This window comes from Podarcis vaucheri (assembly GCF_965113315.1).
Source record: "Podarcis vaucheri genome assembly, chromosome: 9".
In the NCBI taxonomy this organism is placed as follows: Eukaryota; Metazoa; Chordata; class Lepidosauria; order Squamata; family Lacertidae; genus Podarcis; species Podarcis vaucheri.
Window position 1 is genome coordinate 67,328,511 of NC_138767.1, and position 8,460 is coordinate 67,336,970.

At 45.8% G+C, this 8,460-nt stretch overlaps 1 long non-coding RNA gene across 1 annotated transcript; it reads right to left on the reverse strand.

The window, feature by feature from the left end:
- Positions 1-2,849: 2,849 nt before the first annotated feature.
- On the reverse strand, positions 2,850-7,754 carry LOC309540961. Its single transcript, XR_014223580.1, has 3 exons — positions 7,629-7,754; positions 7,113-7,366; positions 2,850-3,639 (listed from the first exon to the last, which is right to left on the reverse strand). It is a non-coding gene; the product is annotated as an uncharacterized lncRNA (long non-coding RNA).
- Between the last annotated feature and the right edge of the window lie 706 nt (positions 7,755-8,460).

The window sequence follows — 8,460 nt, forward strand, 5'->3', positions numbered from 1 at the left end:
TATTCATACACTCTCTAATAAGAGGTATCAATAGATTGGTGGCAATACCATATAGAACTGCATCTCCTGTAGGCTTTGACTCGTGTCTTTGGAGAAGGTGATGGGGGCATTTCAAACATTCGACTCTGAATGCTGTATTTCTGTTCCTAAAGAAAAGAAGGAAGGAAGGAAGGAAGGTAGGAAGGTTGGGAGAAGGAATCCCGTGGCTTAAAGTGCCCTGAGGACTTAAGGTGCCTTTATAATATTTTTTTTTTCTTTTTTTTAGAAATAGTAGCCCTGATAACAACAACAACAACAATAATAATAACGGGTGGCGCTGTGGTCTAAACCACTGAGCCTATTGGGCTTGCCGATCAGAAGGTAGGCGGTTCGAATCTCCATGACGGGGTGAGCTCCCGTTGCTCTGTCCCAGCTCCTGCCAACCTAGCTGTTCGAAAGCATGCCAGTGCAAGTAGATAAATAGATACCACTGCAGCGGGAAGGTAAATGCTGTTTCTGTGCTCTCTGGTTTCCATCACGGTGTTCAGACGTGGCTTAACCATGCTGGCCACATGACCCGGAAAGCTGTCTGTGGACAAACGCCGGCTCTCTGAAAGCGAGATGAGCGCCACAATCCCATAGTCTCCTTTGACTGGACTTAACTGTCCGTGGGATCCTTCACCTTTTTCATACAATCATTTAGTGAGAAATGAGCCTTCTCATGCCTTGCATTTTATAATTTATACCCTGCACACCTGGCTGGGTTTCCCCAGCCACTCTGGGCATATTACAGCAGATCTAAAAACATAAGAAAAACATCAAACATTAGAAACGTATTCAGGCATTATTACCTTATGCCTTAAAAAAAGCACACAACTGGCATCACAGAGACACACTGGCCCTGGCCCTGAATCCCCACTGGTCCCACCTCTTCCAGTAGTGGGAGAGAGAGAATCTGAACCATGGAGGGCCACCCTATGGATTGGTGCCACAAATTGCACAGACAGAGGGGATGCATGCTATAGCCTGGCAAAGGTGTATGGGCTCAGCTATGCTATGGGTTAGTCCCACACCCGCTAAGCTGTTTCCATACTGCCATTACCGGGACTCACATGTGGTAAAAGTGCTGTTATGCTCTTGAGGGCTTTATTGAGAAGAGCTACTTCCCATAGAGGGACACGAGTGGCACTGTGGGTTAAACCACAGAGCCTAGGGCTTGCCGATCAGAAGGTCAGTGGTTCGAATCCCCGCGATGGGGTGAGCTCCCGTTGCTAGGTCCCTGCTCCTGCCCACCTAGCAGTTCGAAAGCACGTCAAAGTGCAAGTAGATAAATAGGTACCGCTCCGGCGGGAAGGTAAACGGCGTTTCTGTGTGCTGTTCTGGTTTGCCAGAAGCGGCTTAGTCATGCTGGCCACATGACCCGGAAGCTGTACGCCGGCTCCCTCGGCCAGTAAAGCGAGATGAGCGCCGGAACCCCAGAGTTGGCCATGACTGGACCTAATGGTCAGGGGTCCCTTTACCTTACTTCCCATAGAGGGACATGGGTGGCGCTGTGGCTTAAGCCACAGAGCCTAGGACTTGCCAATCAGAAGGTTGGTGGTTCAAATCCCCGTGATGGGGTGAGCTCCCGTTGCTCAGTCCCTGCTCCTGCCAACCTAGCAGTTCGAAAGCACATCAAAGTGCAAGTAGATAAATAGGTACCCTTCTGGCGGGAAGGTAAATGACGTTTCCGTGTGCTGCTCAGGTTCGCCAGAAGCGGCTTAGTCATGCTGGCCACATTACCTGGAAGCTGTACGCCGGCTCCCTCGGCCAATAAAGCAAGATGAGCGCCACAACCCCAGAGTCGACCACGACTGGACTTAATGGTCAGGGGTCCCTTTACCTTACTTCCCATAGGCATCTTGTTGACCCACTTGTAAGAAGAGGATGCTGGACTAGATAGGCCTTTCGTCTGGTCCAGCAGGACTCTTTTTATGTCACCATGTTCAGTGCTGACTGCTCCCTTTCTTAGTAGACTGGAGATAAAAGAAACATCAACCCAAGCGGCATATGTTGTGGATTGGGCAACAGATGTGCTGGTAAAAACAACTGAACTGAATGAACATTAATTTTTGTATACTGGGTTTCAGAAGCTTCCAGCTTGTTCAAAAGTAGCCCCCACCTCCCGGACTCCCTCTATGGTCTGTGCAAACTCTAATGGGATTAAAGGACTTCATGAGTGCGACACATTGTGCAAGACTGGTAGACTAAAGAGAAAAGTGTTTTTCTATTTGATGTCTTGAAAGAGCACATCTCTCAAAGAGGGAGGGAGGCTTCTATTACTAGTGATCTGACCCCTTTCATGTTTTCCAAAAACTAAAGGCAAGCTCCCCTTTCATCGGCCAGAGAAGGGGTGGAGAAGCTATTCATATTTTAAATATTTAAAGGAGCTCTTTTCAAACTGAACAGTTTCTTTGTGAAAGGAATCCTTAAGGGTAAATGAAGACCTACATGGATATTTATTTACCTGCTGTTGCATTTTACATAATAAGTGTCATTAGCAATATGGGTATTTTTGGCAGCATTGCTGCTGTGTACTTTAAAAGACCCCATTCCTATGAAATTGAGCATGCTCGCCCCATAGTGGCCACATACTAACCCATTTTTGACTATAAGAACTAATTCAAGTGTTTAGAAATAACATATGGTACAGTCAGAGTAAGACCATATCATCTCCAAATGCGCTTGCGTGTTCAGACCCAGAGACCTCCCCCCTAAATAAACACACATTTGACTCAAATTTTAGTTTTGGTTTTTGGCAGAATTTAGGCCACAACTTTATTGATTACAGAAAGTGAGTGGTTGCATAGGCTCCGGTTCGATTAGCTCCCTGCACCCTTGCAGATGGCACTGACCCAGAGCTCTATCATAGGTCAGCCAAGGGTGAACACCTGAAGTAGGTAGAAAGCCCGGGAACAGACTATGTCCACTCCCCAGATGCTCCCGTGAACTCAGGCAGGGGCACAACCTGAACTGAGTCCCTGAATTCCTTTAATGGAATACCCTTCACATAGGGATGGCAAGACCATTGTCCGATCCCTATCACCTGAACCAGTGCCTATCCGCAACCTTACAAGTTGTGACGATTTGCTATGTGGCAGGCGAAACCCAAATGGCAACAGCCAATCAGCCAAGTGGGGAAAATTCCTGCCATGCCCCTGTCCCAATGACAGACAACACACGACGGCATAGCAAGGTCAATCGCACAATGTCCTAAATATAGGGAGAGGTGGGTGGGTGTTCCGATGCACGAGCCGTAAGAGGAAGCTCTGGGTCACGTGCGTAGGCATATATAAGTCCCTCGGCCCATTCAGACAGCTCCCCATTGGCCAGATTAAACCCAGCAATGAGGCGCCTACCAATCAAGTGTTGTGGCTGTCCAATATACCCCCACACAACCAAAAGGTCAGTCTCCAGGTCTCACCGCAACACGTGCCCTCTTTTGGGGAGGACACGCTTTATCTGTAGAGCTGCATGCAAATGGAAATTGGACCATTAAGCCAAATGGTTTTGTACCTCACCAAGCTCAGTCTGACCTCACACATTTCCTAACTTCCTGTTGTCTTACAGGTGACCAGTGGGTGACATTTCTTGCCAGCTTCCTTCTCCTCAGTTTTGTTCCTGCAAGGAAGAGTAGGATTAGAATTAGTGGGCTCTGCCTGTCGTTGGCTCATGCTCCTCTTTTCACTGGTTCCACCTATTCCCTTCTTTCCACCCTATCAGTCCCAGTTGACACCAACCATCACTGCAAATGGCCTACTTGTGGGCAGAAAGGTTAGGGACATCATTCCATAAGATTTTCCCCATAGGAAGGATGTGTGAGACTGTAGTCAAACATGCATGAGTGCTAGTTAGTGCATGAAGGGGTTAAGAAAATAGAACAGGATTCCTAGACTCAGCTAGGTGACGTCCCCCTCTTCTCCAATAAGGGTGGAAGTGAAACCTTCTCTTCCTGTTCCCCCTCTCTCTCACTGTGACATGGAATTGACCAAAGAAGAAGTGCCTAAGCAAGCTCCAAGCTTCGAACATGTGTTTGGAAGTATCTTCTGTATCAGGCATAGGCAAACTCGGCCCTCCAGATGTTTTGGGACTACAACTCCCATCATCCCTAGCTAGCAGGCCCAGTGGTCAGGGATGGTGGGAATTGTAGTCCCAAAACATCTGGAGGGCCGAGTTTGCCAATGCCTGTTCTGTATTTTCTACCCAAGAACATTCTGCCTGTGTTCTCCTTGCTGCTGCTTGGACAAATGCATGAATCTGACCTTTGGAGATTTTGCAAGTAAAATATTTAAAATTACTTAACAGTGTGTGATCTGTTCATTGCCAGAGGGGTAGAAAGAGGGGAGTTCTGTTTGCAAGCAAACTAAATGGGACATGAAAAGGTTTAACAGCATATATTCCCGCATTATACTGCTGCCTGGTTTTTTTGTGAGCTTCAACTCTGCCATTGGCGGCCTCTCCTGCTGGGAGTGAGTTTCGCCTGTGTTTTGAATCCAGGCACCCAGCCAATTCTTTTGTTATTTACCCACGCATGTGGATCACAGGACTGTATATTTTCCTCCCACAGAGGAGCCATTGTTCACAGGGACAGGGTTCACTATTAGTTAGTGCAAGGACCTGCACAATAAACCTTCCTCACCCTCTCCTTCCCTGGAACAGATTTTTGGTGGGTGCAGAGAAAGGGACATTAGAAGTCCTTAACTGGATACAACCCTTAATTTTTCATTTATTTAAAATGAAAATGCTCACATTTGTTTTCGCTGACTTGAGCTCCTTTCAATCTCTTCACTCTGCTGTGGCAGCATACCTGATTAGCCAGCCACTGTTTTATGTTCCCAGAATATCCCAGACCGTACAGCATTGTGCCGCATTGTAGGAATGGGCAATGGCGGGCGCCACAAAAAAGTGCCATATCCTACAGAAATGCTCCAGAACCATGTGATAGGCAGTTCTGAAAAAATAAAATGACACCTGCTGGGCGACATCTGCCCCCACATTAGCTACTGCCATGGGAGAAAGATAACCACCCCCACCCCTGAGTGGGATGATTAAATTCTTACAGATGGCATTTGTTTGGTACTGAATGAACGTTGAACCAAATGGACCTCATTTGGTTCAGTGTTTCATTCATTAGAAAATCAGTGCATGCCCCTATATAAAACGACTCTCATGTGAGCCCAGTGTATGATTGACCCGTGCAATGCAATCTGGCTAAAAGCAACTCTTCATTCAGAGTCAGTGAAGATTATGTTATTTTATATATACATATATATTTTTTTAAAAAGCAAGTTCACAGAAAATGACTCTGTGGTGTAAAGAGAAAAGAAATCTCTGTCGTTGTAGGCTTGGAGCAATGGCTTTATGGTAGGGAAAGAGGCAGTATAATGACAGTGTTGCTCTGTGACCATTTTTACAAGGCAAGCCAATGCAAAATGATATCAGGGCAATGCAGGGGACATTGTAAAAACAGAATGTGGAAACCAGAAAAGCGAATCTGTTATAGAAATAACAAAATTGATTCTCACACTAAACAGTATATTGCTTTCATATGTCATACTTTCCGTCCTTCTGGCTTAGATGGAGCCAGACATGTTAAAGTCTCTCTCTTTTTATATTGTTGCTTGAATTGCCTCGCTCAAGGACAGGTAGTTACAATGCCCATGCACAGCAGTAAGCTGGCATTTAGAGCCGTGTGATATATTTGCCGGTTTTGCTCACTTCAAATTCAATGCATTTGTGAAATAACTAACAATGCAGCGGCTACATTAGCAGCAGATCTCTCCCCCTCCAAAGCAGGCATATTTTCTTTCATCAAATAAAACCCTGTTTTTATGCTCCCTACGAGAGAATACATTCCCAGGTTTGCACAAAAACACACACAAAACGACAAATGCGTACTATCTAAGCTGCAGAAAGCCAAGCATGGCAATTCAGAATGAAGTTAGTTGCACTGAATTAAGGTTGTGGCATTCAAACCACATTTGAATGAGGGCACATTATGCAAAGCGTTTGCTAATTATGCAAATCAAGTCAAACTCTTTTCCTACTCCAAATCACCTCTTCCCAATGCTGCAAACAGGTAATTAGGGGTAGGTGCTTACATGAAATGTGCTGTTCAACCTCAGGGCCACATTGCCTTCTGAGCATGTGCCCTTGCGCATGCACCAAGGCACCCCTCTCTATCCTCTACCCACGCAAACACGAGGCAATATTAAAATTCGAGGGAACACTCCAGTCTGGCAAAAGCACTCAAGGAGGATGTGGAGAAAGGTTGGTGAGAAGGGTAGAGTGTGCCAGAGGAAACAAGGGGTGTAATCTGGGGAGTATCTCAAGGGTGAAATAGTGGCAGAGACTGGCTGGATGAGGAAGAGTGGTGGGGGCCACCCACCAAGAGCCCCACAGGGAGGTCACAGAAGACGATAACTTAGAGTCATGTGAAAAAGAAAATAATAATAATATTTTATTTATACCCCACGCTTCCTGGCCAGGGCTGGGCTCAGGGCGGCTAACACCAAATATAAATCACAATAAAACATAATAGGGAATGAAAGAATGAATAAGCAAACAGCTAATTAAAATATGGCTTGAAATATAGCATAAAATGCAGCCTCATTTTAGTAAAAGTAAAGGTAAAGGGACCCCTGACCATTAGGTCCAGTCATGACCGACTCTGGAGTTGCGGCACTCATCTCACTTTATTGGCCGAGGGAGCCGGCGTACAGCTTCCGGGTCATGTGGCCAGCATGACTACGCCGCCTCTGGCTAACCAGAGCAGCGCACAGAAACGCCGTTTTCCTTCCCGCCGGAGCGGTACTTATTTATTTTGACATGCTTTCGAACTGCTAGGTTGGCAGGAGCAGGACCGAGCAACGGGAGCTCACCCCGTCACGGGGATTTGAACCTTCTGATCGGCAAGTCCTAGGCTCTGTGGTTTAACCCACAGCGCCACCCGCGTCCCTTAACCATTCTTACTCGCCTGCTAATTGAAACCACCCCCAACCCTCTCAATAACCCTTCTGAGATATCCCAAGGTTTTCTCAAAAATAGCTTGAAAACAGTAAGATTAAATTGGTCAGGAATTGTTCTACAGATACCTTGTATTTTGGGTAGATGTATTTCCCCGAATGCAAACATTTTGCAATTTTGAGTCAGGTTTAATCATCAAGATTAAATGCCACAATCTTTTCAGTGAGATCTCCCCATCTGAGGAATGGATGGCTTTGACCTTTCTTGCTTCCATCCATTTTGCTAGATCGCCATCTCTTCTCCTTGCGTGTTCATCTTAAGCCCGGACTATAAATTATGTATAGCGTATGGCATTATGAGATTTGACCGTTCTGTGATGCACCTTAGGGAAGAAACATGCAGCCTTTTATACACTAAATAGACTGACAAGAGCTAGAAGCTATGAGAGCACTGCTTAACTCAAAATGATAGAGAATAGCAGTAAAACACCAGTAAGGATCAAAAGGCAAGATGCACCTCCAAGCCCAGGACTTTGATTCCCAGCATACTGAGCTCCAGATCAATAAATCAAAAGTTAAATGTTATGAACTGGCATTACAAGGATGGCAGCGGTTAGAGTGGGAGTAAAGATTGAGGTGACTTACCTTTAAACCCCACTGCAGCTGGCAAAGTTTCCACTACAGCATTCTTCTCCGTAGGAATGCTGTACTGTACATCCCCCAGTCATTTCAAAGCTGACTTCTTTTGACTTGTCACAACCATAGCAATTTTGGGGGGGGGGGAGAGAGAGAAGTGTGTGCTGTGCTAGTAATCCTACAATACCCCTGAAAGTAGAGTGGTATAATTACCCCCACGTTTGAGGGGCAGGCTGGTTTCAGACAGAGAAACAGCAGCTCACTGGGCAAGTTAACAGCTAAGTTGAATTTACATCAGAACCACTGTCTTTACGATAGGAGTTGCTAATCCTTTTTAGGGGGAACCAGCGGAGACATTTGAATTTTGAGAAAATGCCACGGGCACCAGTTATAAAATGGCTGGCGTGGGAGGGGCATGGCATAAGGCTGCCACATCCAAAATATCAAACAAACAAACAAACAAAAAGTGACAGGAACACAAAATGGTGCAGACATGCCCCCAATTGGGGGCAGGGAGGCACCTGCATAAGCCACCACCATGGTCACTGTTATGTACTGAAGTTCTCACTCTGGGCCAGCAGGGAGGTACTGTAGATAGTTTTCACTCAGGTCCAAATATGCAAATAAGAAATAGAAAGTGACGTTCAGTGATTGGATAGTTACAGAAAGTTGTTACTGTTGCTTTGTAGTTGAGCTCTATATAAGCAGGTTGGCTGAACCCTTCAGTTCAGGTTCTGTTCTGGCCTGTGAATAAACAAGAGCTGTTTGAAGAATCGCTATGTCGTCTGATATGTCCACCCACAACTTAACAGTCACAATGAGAAATCCTCTTTGTACATCT